Source organism: Rhinatrema bivittatum, chromosome 11 (genome assembly GCF_901001135.1).
Source record: "Rhinatrema bivittatum chromosome 11, aRhiBiv1.1, whole genome shotgun sequence".
In the NCBI taxonomy this organism is placed as follows: domain Eukaryota; kingdom Metazoa; phylum Chordata; class Amphibia; order Gymnophiona; family Rhinatrematidae; genus Rhinatrema; species Rhinatrema bivittatum.
In genome coordinates this window covers 36849776-36860410 of record NC_042625.1, presented here as the reverse complement: position 1 = coordinate 36860410, position 10635 = coordinate 36849776, and the positions used below count along the sequence as shown (strand labels likewise).

General features: G+C 44.0%; 1 long non-coding RNA gene across 5 annotated transcripts in view; it reads right to left on the bottom strand.

Moving 5' to 3' along the window:
* Positions 1-294: 294 nt before the first annotated feature.
* LOC115073117 overlaps positions 295-10635 on the bottom strand; it is a 114739-nt gene continuing 104398 nt past the window's right edge. For 4 of the 5 annotated variants that reach the window (XR_003851930.1, XR_003851933.1, XR_003851932.1 and 1 more), the window contains 2 exons: positions 3992-4393; positions 296-1730 (listed from right to left, as the gene is read on the bottom strand). This is a non-coding gene — a long non-coding RNA (uncharacterized LOC115073117). Of the gene's footprint in view, positions 1731-3991; positions 4394-6886; positions 7014-10635 lie in introns of all 5 variants that reach the window. The other variant, XR_003851931.1, reaches the window with a different exon arrangement.

The window sequence follows — 10635 nt, the reverse complement described above, 5'->3', positions numbered from 1 at the left end:
ATCCTTAACCAAGGTGGAATCAGGCTGCTGGCACTAACATTTAAAAATAGATGGAGCAGCATTTAAACTAGATCATGGGGGAAAGCTGATGGATGCTTAGGATGGTTCGAAGTGATGTATTTTCAAAGGATACCAGCAAAACAGGAATGTTAGAATATCCTGATAGAGAAGCTGTGGTAATGGTTGAAACAGACCAGATGGATTTTAATAAGTAGCACACAGGTATGAATGGTGCCATACTGTCTGTATCATCTGCTAATAAGCAGATTGTGAATACAAATAAAAAGAGAAATACCGACATTTAATGTAAGTTTTTTATTTGTATGTGAATGCCAAATACCTAAGAAATAAGATTGGAGAGTTAGAATATACAGCATGGCATTTAATAAAGATATAGACACAATGAGGTCCATATTCAAAAGCCATTTAGATGGATAATGTAATAGTTATCCATCGATATGACTTATTCTCCTATATTCTGCCCAAGAAAATAGTAGGAAAACTAAATTAATTCTTTACCTCCCTGTTCCCTGAGGAGGATGTTGTCATCCTATCATCCATGTCACAGTCTTCTGTTAGGTAAACAGGCTCACTATCTACCTGGATCTGAAACATTTTTTAAGCTGGGGACATGCTGTTATCTGACTGGGCAATAAGTTGCCTTGAAATCTGAGCCACCCTTTAACACAGGTGTTCCCAAACCTGTCCTGGAACCCCATAGCCAGCCAGGTTTTCAGAATATCCACATTGAATATGCATGAGATAAATTAGCATAGACCGGGAGATTCTCATTATGCAAACTTCCTCCATGCATATTCATTTTGGATTTCCTGAAAACTCAGTTGTGGGATCCCCAGGACAAGTTTGAGAAGCCTGCTTTTGTCTGCCTTGTTCTAAAGGGAGGCCCAAGGTGGCTTACATGAAGCAAGAAGGCATTGAGTAAATAATGAATGCATACAGGAATGAGGTAGATTGCAAATAAATAGATTGCATATATTTAGTAAGAAGTAAGTTGAGCACCTGTTGGCTAGATATAAACCAGAAGTGGGCAACCATGTGAGATTCAGCTTTTGTTATTTCCAATGGCGATTATTTCCTAACTTGAAATTACTGCCATTTTAAAGCCTACCTCTGATAGTCAACCTGTCCAACTGATTCAACTTGCAGGATGGCATCCTCCCTTACAAAGAGTGCAGCAATTATTATCATGTTCCCACTTGTACTTATTAGATCTGTGCAGTAATAAAAAAAAATTAGGCAAATTATTACAGAGAAGGCTTTGAGCTACCAGGAAGGCTATGCCAAGTAACATGTTTGAGCAAGTTGCCTCCTCGGTACAGAAGTTTGTAGGTTGTGGTACTATACTGCACTCTTGGAATATCGGAGAATAACAAGAGCCTACAATATATAGTAAATTCATTTGAGATGATGTGTACTTCTGACAGGCTACTTTCCTATAAAAAGAAGTTGGTAAGTATCAGTTTCAATGAGTTTCTATAGCTCACTGTCTTGGTTAGGTGCAGAGAGTCTGAGGTTCTGGCCATCTGTCTGTTGGTCCCACCATGCATCTGCATGCCGTCAGTGTGATGCGTTCAACGTCTGAGCATTACGGCAGGTAGGTGCGGGTTCTGCACCTGTAGTTGGCTATGCAGTGAAAGGGTTCAGCCTTGGAAGACAGGACACTTGCCTTTCGATGACCTCCAACCGGGTACAGCAATGTGCTGGATCATCTAAGTAGAGGAAGAAAGGGCAGACAAAAATGGGGAGAATGTAGCCCCCAAATCATTATCTTCCTGAAGTTTATTGCTGTGTGTTTCTTCAAAAGGAGTTATCACCAAATAATCTTCCTCTTAAGTAGTACAATTAATAGTAGGATTGCAAGTCTGATCAGTCTAAAGTCAACAAACTAGTCCAAGAAAAAGCACATAAGTTCAAGATAGTTATGAGTTTCAATATATATATGCCATTAAAGTCTATGATGTGTTTAGGTGAGGAAGATTAGATTGAATTCTTACAGGGTAAGGAACTGCTGAACATCAAGGGCAAAAACATTGTAGTTCGTTCTGTACTACAGGTAGCCTAGTAGAGCTTAGGGACTCGCATAGAAGTGCTGGGGCCACATTGTGACTTGTGCTACTGGGTTCTTTTCCCAGCTGGGGACAGGCCTGTAAGCTGTCTGGAGGTCTTCTGCCAAGTCTCAGTAAGAAAAAGAGACAAAAAGACATAACACATCGAGTTGGGTGCTGTTGAAAAAAAAATCCTTTTACTGGCTGACTTGAATGCAGATGAACATTTGCAGCAGGTGCACTTCAGTGGGAAATGCAAGAAATCACCAGTATATCATCTGCACACGCTGGCAGTAAGTACTCTTACAAGGGACCCTCCCTGGGCAGTTCCCTGCATGGCATATACAAACTGAATGCAGTTCCCAGTAAGAAACTGGAAATGTCTCCTGACATTCTTCAGAAGAGCCTCTGCTGAGAGCTTCTTCCAACAGCAACTCTGCAAGTAGGTTTTCTAGTCTGGCAGTTCTCAGACAGACTCCCACAAATCCACTCCTCGCAGCACTTAGGTAATCTCAACACAGAGGGAATAGCTCCCTCTTGGTCCTTTTCACTCTCAAGATTCTCCTTGGATCCCAAGAAAATCTTCCTAGGGCCTGGGAACCACACCCATGGCTCCCAACCACCCTCTCTGAAAGAACAGAATCCAAGCCAACGTGATCTCGTGGGTTTTGCTAAACACACTAGAGATGTGAATCATGTGATCGATCGTCTTAACGATCGATTTCGGCTGGGAGGGGGAGGGAATCGGATCGTCGCCGTTTGGGTTTTTTAAATATCGTGAAAATCGGGTAAATCGAAAACCGGCACACTAAAACATCCCTAAAACCCACCCCGACCCTTTAAAATAAATCCCCCACCCTCCCGAACCCCCCCCCCCCCAAATGCCTTAAATTACCTGGGGTCCAGTGGGGGGGAGGGCGGGAAAACTGCACACTAAGACAACCCTAAAACCCACCCCGACCCTTTAAAATAAATCCCCCACCCTCCCGAACCCCCCCAAAATGCCTTAAATTACCTGGGGTCCAGAGGAAGGGTCCGGGTGTGATCTTTTAGTCTCGGACCTCCGGTGCTTGTAGAAATGGCGCCGGCGCTACCTTTGCCTTGTCATATGACAGGTCAAAGGTAGCGCCGGCGCCATTTTGTTTTTTGTCCCCCGAGGTCAGGAGCGTAGGAGATCGCTCCCGGACCCCCGCTGGACCCCCAGGGACTTTTGGCCAGCTTGTGGTGGCCTCCTGACCCCCACAAGACTTGCCAAAAGTCCAGCGGGGGTCCGGAACGACCTCCTGCAGTCGAATTGTGTTGTCTACGGCCGGCGCCATTTTGCACCGCCATTTTGCGCAAAATGGCGCCGGCCGTAGACAACACGATTCGACTGCAGGAGGTCGTTCCGGACCCCCGCTGGACTTTTGGCAAGTCTTGTGGGGGTCAGGAGGCCCCCCCAAGCTGGCCAAAAGTCCCTGGGGGTCCAGCGGGGGTCCGGGAGCGATCTCCTGCTGCGAATCGTTTTTCCGTATGGAAAAACCAAAGGTAGCGCCGGCGCCATTTCTACAAGCACCGGAGGTCCGAGAGTAAAAGATCACACCGGGACCCTTCCTCTGGACCCCAGGTAATTTAAGGCATTTTGGGGGGGTTCGGGAGGGTGGGGGATTTATTTTAAAGGGTCGGGGTGGGTTTTAGGGTTGTTTTAGTGTGTCGGTTTTCCCGCCCTCCCCCTTCCCCTCCCCACTCCCCCTTCCCCCGATTTACGATTTTTTGACGATAAATCGGGGGAATTGTTATTGTATCGCGGCTCTAATGATTTTTGACGATTTAAAATATATCGGACGATATTTTAAATCGTCAAAAAACGATTCACATCCCTAAAACACACATACTCCCTAACGAGACACCTCCCAATGGGGAGTGTCAGAGAAAACCATACACACCTGTTCTCTCTGATCTCCTACTGCTCATCGCTCTGTTGCATTATAGTAAGGGATGCTTGCGTACAGATTTTTGGTAGATCAGCAGGGTTCTCAATCCTTTCCTTACTTCTGCACAAATAGGAAATAGCTGACATGCTTGAATTTGATCCATAGAGCTGCTGTATGCTAGGAAATCACTGCTGCAAAGGAGCATCAGTAAGGACCTGCCTCTGGTCTGTCTTTCCTGACTGGTTTCACAGAAGGTAAACGTGCCTTCACCAGCGGCAGTCTTGTACCTGGCCATAATGGTTTTCTTTGCTCGTCTTGGTTTGCTCCCACATCTTTAACAGAGATTAGTCTTCATAATTAGGTGAGGCCAGCTGTCGAGCGTGATTCACCACTATGGGCGAACTCTTACACCTCCTGAAAGAGACAGAAAATAGATAAGGGGAGATGGATTTTGGCTGGTTCTATCCTTTTATCCTAGATAGATCCCCTTGGCAGGCTAGATAAGGTGCATTCCTTTTCCTTATTATACATATGTCTCGTTTCCAGGATAAGCAATGCCTGTGAAACCAGGAACTGATAAATCACTTATTATAAATTATGCACATTCCTGGTCAACATTTATTAATATGCAGGTACATTAAGAAAGGAGACAGTAAATTATTGCTGAGGTTTCTGTTGGATATCGTTCACTCAAAGTTTAGTATAAAAGGGCCAGCCTGGTAGCTCAGTGTCTGTGGCCAGTGCTGCCTACGTACATATGGAGGATTTGATTCCTAGGCCAGGACTCTGCTCCCCCAGGATGGCTGGGGATGCTATGGAGGCAACATTTGCAGCCCTTAGAGGAAGGGAATCTCAGGCATTACTTAACAGTGACACCTAGTGGCTAGATTTAGTGTGTGTGTTAGCTGGGTTCCTGAGAGAGTTGCATTTTATGGCCCCAGCCAAGGATCTTTGTTGCAAAAAGTGGGTCGAGTTGGGCTGGGGATTATAAAAAAAAAATTGGGGGAAAAAAATCCTCAGGTATTTGCGAGTGAAGATTTATGGTGTCGTAGCCTGATAGAAGTTAATTCCAAGTGAGCTGGAAGAGCAAAAGAGGAAACTGCCAAGCCAAAAGGAAAAAATTATAATAAAGAGATAAATGCAATTATTTTGGGTCAAAGTAAAATGAGAATATTACCAAAATTTATTTTTTTTTCTTTTATTCTTTCCATCACTATAATGGTTTTTTGTTCTTTTTATGCTAACACCCCCAATAGCAATGTAATCTAACCTCCTTCCATGGTACTGCCACCAACAAAGGATCTCTCCATTTTCATTCCACGTATGTGTGCAACAAAAAGGACTTGCTCCCATTATTATTATTTTTTAGGTTTAGCTTGCATCTTTTCATTGATAGCTCAAGGTGCATTACCTTCAGACACTATGGGTATTTCCTTATTCCTAGAGAATTCACAGCTAAAAGATTGTTGCTGATTTTATAGCCATGGGAAAAATATTTTAGTAAATAGGACCCTACATTTAAACCTGAAGCAATGGAAGGGGAAGTGATTTGCCCAAGGTCACAAGCAGCATCAGTAGGATTTGAATCCTGGTTTTCCTAGCTCTCAGCCTGTTGCTCTAGGCTGCTCCTCCATTCTAATTCCACAGAAGTCATGCCATACTCTTGCCATGTGAGTGCCACTGAAAATTGCCAGCTCCAGCCTTATTCCCTCGGAATGCCACCAAAAGAGCTTTAAAGCACTACCAAAAGGCCTTGTCTTTGTTGTTGTATGCCAACACAATCAAAGGGGCTTGTTCCCTTTTTCTTCAGTTGTAAAGGCACAAAAAGGGGAAAGGGAGTTTCCTTCTGCCACTTAACCACCTTGATCACTTGGAGGATACTGCTAAGCACTCACCTGTGCATCTGCAAGTACCTCGCTCTACAAGCTATCCCCTTGGTGGTTTCTAGAAACACAAAACTTTATGGTTATACACCCACAGACCAAACACAAAAATACTGGGATCACAAAGGGACTCATTTCTCTGGGTTACTAATCAGCCACAAAGCTAACAAACTAAACAATTTATTAAGAAAGAGGAGGTTTGGTGATCTAGAGAAAATATAGCCCACAAGTAAGGAAAATAAATGAGCTTATATAGTTAATTTGTGCTGTAATTAGCCAGTGCCCAGGGAAGTTCCGGTAGCAGTTGTGCAGGGCTGTGACAGGATCTTGACTACAAGTCTGATCTGTTGCACTTCCCAGTTATGACTAAAGATTTCTGGCAAATTCTCATCCAAATCCTTCTAGTGACTGTTCCATAGGACCAATCACTGACTTCCTAAACAACAACATTAACACATTTGCAGAACATTAAATTGTTGCAGCTTTTTGCAGGCAGTCCAAGCAACCATTTGAGGATACAACAGGTTTAACCCCTTCAGTCCTGGCTAACACAAAAGGAAGCCTCCAGACTTCTAAAGACTACAAAACATTGTAGAATCTTGCACAAATCAGGATAGTACTTGCAAGGCAACTGAGGGGATTACAAGAGGAGGAAGTCCCCATTGGGGAAGGTAAAATAACCTGAAGCATAACAAGGAATCCCAATATGCACCTAAAACTCCATTTTATCACGCCTTTCTTCTTTGTGAATTGTTTCTGGAGGTTAAGTATGGTTGCCCATAGATACTATGCAAAGTAAATGTTTTCCATCCTAACATTTTGTCCTGCAGCGGTGAAGAGAACATGCCCATATATCCATGGAAACTAGTTAATGAGTTGGCCACTACTGACAAGATCGGAAATAAAAATTGGTGGCCCATTGCATATCTTGGTGGGAACTGCTTGTATTGAAAACACATTAATTGTCTTAGAGCAAAGACAGCGAAAGGCAAAATGATAGGGCATCCAGGCACCGTACAAATACCTTAAACTGCCCTGTAACATGTGCTGCACCGATACATTTATCCAGCTTTCCTTTCATCAGCTGTCTTCAAAATACCCACAAGAATGTTTCTTGATCTCTGCGCTACAGGACTCTCTGCAGCTAAGAACTGTATTTAAAACACAAAACATTTGACAAATATTGTATGCAAATTTGGCATATCAATTTCATAGGACTGGCACAGTAAGCGCTCAAGGGCTAGAGATCCTGGTATATAATCCATTGTACATAACCGTTGTATATAATTTAGTACATAATTTTTCTGCTACTTTCTGACCTCCTAACTACTTTAATCTCATTGTAATTCTGACCCCCACCTCCAAGTTATTTCCCCTGTTCATTGTAACTTTGCCTCTTTGTTACTCGAGTTCCATGTAAACCGATGTGAAATTCTATATGAACGTCAGTATAGAAAAGTTCTAAATAAATAAATAAATACATAGTACCGCTTTGTAAATGCTGGAAAGTTAAACTAGCAAGAATCTGACTACTGAAGGGGACAGTCAAGACGGCCAGCACACGTCCAAGTATTAGCAATAATTGTGCCATTAACTTTATGGAATAAAGTAAAAGCAAAGGGGTGGATTTTCAAAGGGTTACGCGTGTAACCCCGAAAACCCGCTCCTGTGCGTCGCCGAGCCTATTTTGCATAGGCTCGGCGACGCGCGCAAGCCCCGGGACGCGCGTATGTCCCGGGGCTTGAAAAAGGGAGCGTGGCGTGGCCACAGCCTCCAGGCACAGCAGCCATTTGCCGCTGTGCCCGGGATCGTGGGCCGGCCGTCGTGCACAACCTACGCCTGCCCGGAGGCAGGCGCAACTTCGCAAACAAAGGTGAGGGGGGGGGGTTTAGATAGGGCTGGGAGGCAGGTTAGGCAGGGGAAGGTAGGGGGGGGGCGGAAGGAAAGTTCCCTCCAAGGCCGCTCCAAATTCGGAGCGGCCTCGGAGGGAACAGGAAAAGCCATCGGGGCTGCCCTAGGGCTCAGCGTGCGCAAGGTGCACAAGTGTGCACCCCTTGTGCGCGCCAACCCCAGATTTTAAAATATATGCGCAACTGCGCGCGCATGTTACAAAATCGGGTGTAGATCTGTGCGTGCCGGGTTGCGCGCACAAATCTACGCCCGCGCGTACGTTTCAAAATCTGGCCCAATATGTACTGAGCATCAAAGTGCTATGACTTGCCTTCTAGAAACTGGTTAAATAAATACTAATTAGATCTAGAAGGAGAAAACAGGTAGACATTTACCAGGGTTAAAGCAGATCATGCCCCAAAGTATTCCACCAGGAAAAGAAAATTCAGAAAATAATCACACTGCAACATATTTTAGCCTTGTACTTTTGCATTTAGAAAAGGGAGATAGAAGAGGGGCCAGAAAAAATGAAGGCAGTAATTGGCATTTTAGGTGCATTTTCAAACAGCCTGTCCAGGGACAAAGTCTGCAGCTGTGGATCTTGTCCACGTGTACTTTTCTTTTGAAAATTGCTCAGCAGTGCAGAGGACCGGTGGACTTTGCAGTTGCTTTTTCTGCAGATTTCAGGTGTTCGCACTTCACTGGAAAACATTGCACGTGCATTTGAAAATCAAGTCTACATGTGTTATTTTCCAATTCCGCCATAAACTGTTTGTTGGTTTGTTCATTCGTTTTGTAGGTCAGAGTCATTCGTCGGGTTTGTTTGAAACAAAAGAAAAATGTTTCTTCATTTTATTTGTTTTTATTCTACATTGAAGTCAGTGGGGAAAAGTTTTGGGCTTAAGCCTGGGTCTAAGCAACTAGACCTGGCCTTGGGTCAGGCCCCAGGGATGGAACTAGGCTGAGGCTTGGTCCCACTGGGAGCCCATATTTTTTATTTTATACAAATATGAAAATACCCCCAAACTTTTGGGTATTTTCATTCAAGGCTAATTTTTGGTTCATTCATGCAAACCGAAAATGGCCTCATTTATTTAAAATGAATGCATCTCCTACCCTAAAATGCCCCAAGGAACATCTCGCCTGAATACAGCTAAAAATATGTACACTATAGAACACTGCACATGCTTTTAGTTAGAATGTATGAGTGCAATTTTTAGACAGGCCAGTTTACACGGGCAAATGGCTTTGAAAACTGTCCGTGTAGCTTTTTAATTAAAAAAAAATTAAATTATTTTTTTAATATCCCAGGAGCTCATTCTTTGCTGTTCCCGATTGCACCAGAAGAACCCTGAGACGCACAGTAGTCAGTCCATGGGCTTAGGATATTTGCTGGAAAATGGCACCCTGGGTGAGGGTTGCTGTAAAATACCTTTCCTCTACACCACTTATCCTCCTTGGATGGCTGTGCAGCTCTTGTGGACGTCCCCCTATTGGTGCATGCTGAGCTGGGGAGTGCGTGAGCATGACCAGAGGAGAATGGGAACATAAGGCCATGGAGTACCTGGCTCCTCCTCTTGCATCCATCCTTCTGCTTTCTCCTTCCTGGCTAAATGCCCAAGTGTTTCCCATTTTGGTCTTCCTATACAACAGTCCTGCATGGCATCCTGGGATAGCTTTCCCACAGGATCCTGTGGAGAAGATTTCTCCATAAACACATGATAGGTTTGCCAGCTGACCCCCATGAGAAGCGCATACAAGCATAGCTTTACTTCACTGCCTCGAAAGACTTGTAGCTCTGATCTCCTTGAGAAAAGTAAGACAAGTCCATGTGTGCAGTGGGGGCAGAACCAGAATGGTTCAACCTTTTGGGAAGAAATGGAGCCAGGTGGCAATCCCACTGCACAGCCAGATTTGAGGCTCCTTGGAGCAGCTTTGGCAGCTACAAGAAGGCAGCCACAGGCCTAGAAAAATTACAAAGCGAAAAGAATGCTCCCTGAACCTTCCACCCTGTCTCCTCTAGCCCTTTTTTATGGCCTTTTAAAAGTAATGCAGAGGCCATCGAAGGCATGCTATAAAGTTGTTCTTTCATTTAACTTAATGTAAAATTCTTTTTTTTTTTTTTTGTACGACCTGTGTCAGGGTGCCCCAGTCCAAACATTAATTACAGCATAAAACGGTCTAGAGATTCAGGCAAAGTCCACTGGTTTTTAACAAGGGGGTTCAGATATGGGACGCTCAAGTTAAACTGCCAGAGACTCCGCTGCTGATTGTACATTCAGCCTAAGCCGCTGCACCCGCAGTGCCTCCGTCACAAAGGGCCCCGCTTGATAACGAGGCACAGTACTGTCGGCCTCACCAGGGTTGTAACGTGCACGCTGTGCGACACTAAAAAATCTTCCATTTTGCAGCTCATTACCCACCTAAGGTTTCAAGCCAAATGCTTTCATCTTCATGTCACTTCTAGAGAAGGAGAAATGCCATTGGGGGAAAAAATGTACAAGAAAAATATGCACAAAGCAATATGGGACTTCCAAATTTTTGGACAAAGTCCCCCCTGATCGCTTACGTCTCTGTTTTTCCACAGCCCTTAATTCTATCCCACAATTTCCAGTACTTCAAGCCTTTCTGTTTGAAGGAATATTCCATTAATCTGGAAATGCTGCTTTCTCCACAAAAAATAAAAATAAAAATCCAAGAAGCAGATAAATCCACCGGCGCTCCACTGGCCATGTGCCTCCTTTCATTTCATAGAAGCTGGCCAAAATGTTGTTAGTACTCTGACAATAACACACACACAAAAAAAAAGAAGCAAAGTTCTCCACAAAAATAAATGCGGTGAATAGCAGTGGATACCATAATGAAAAAATGCATGAGTGGAAT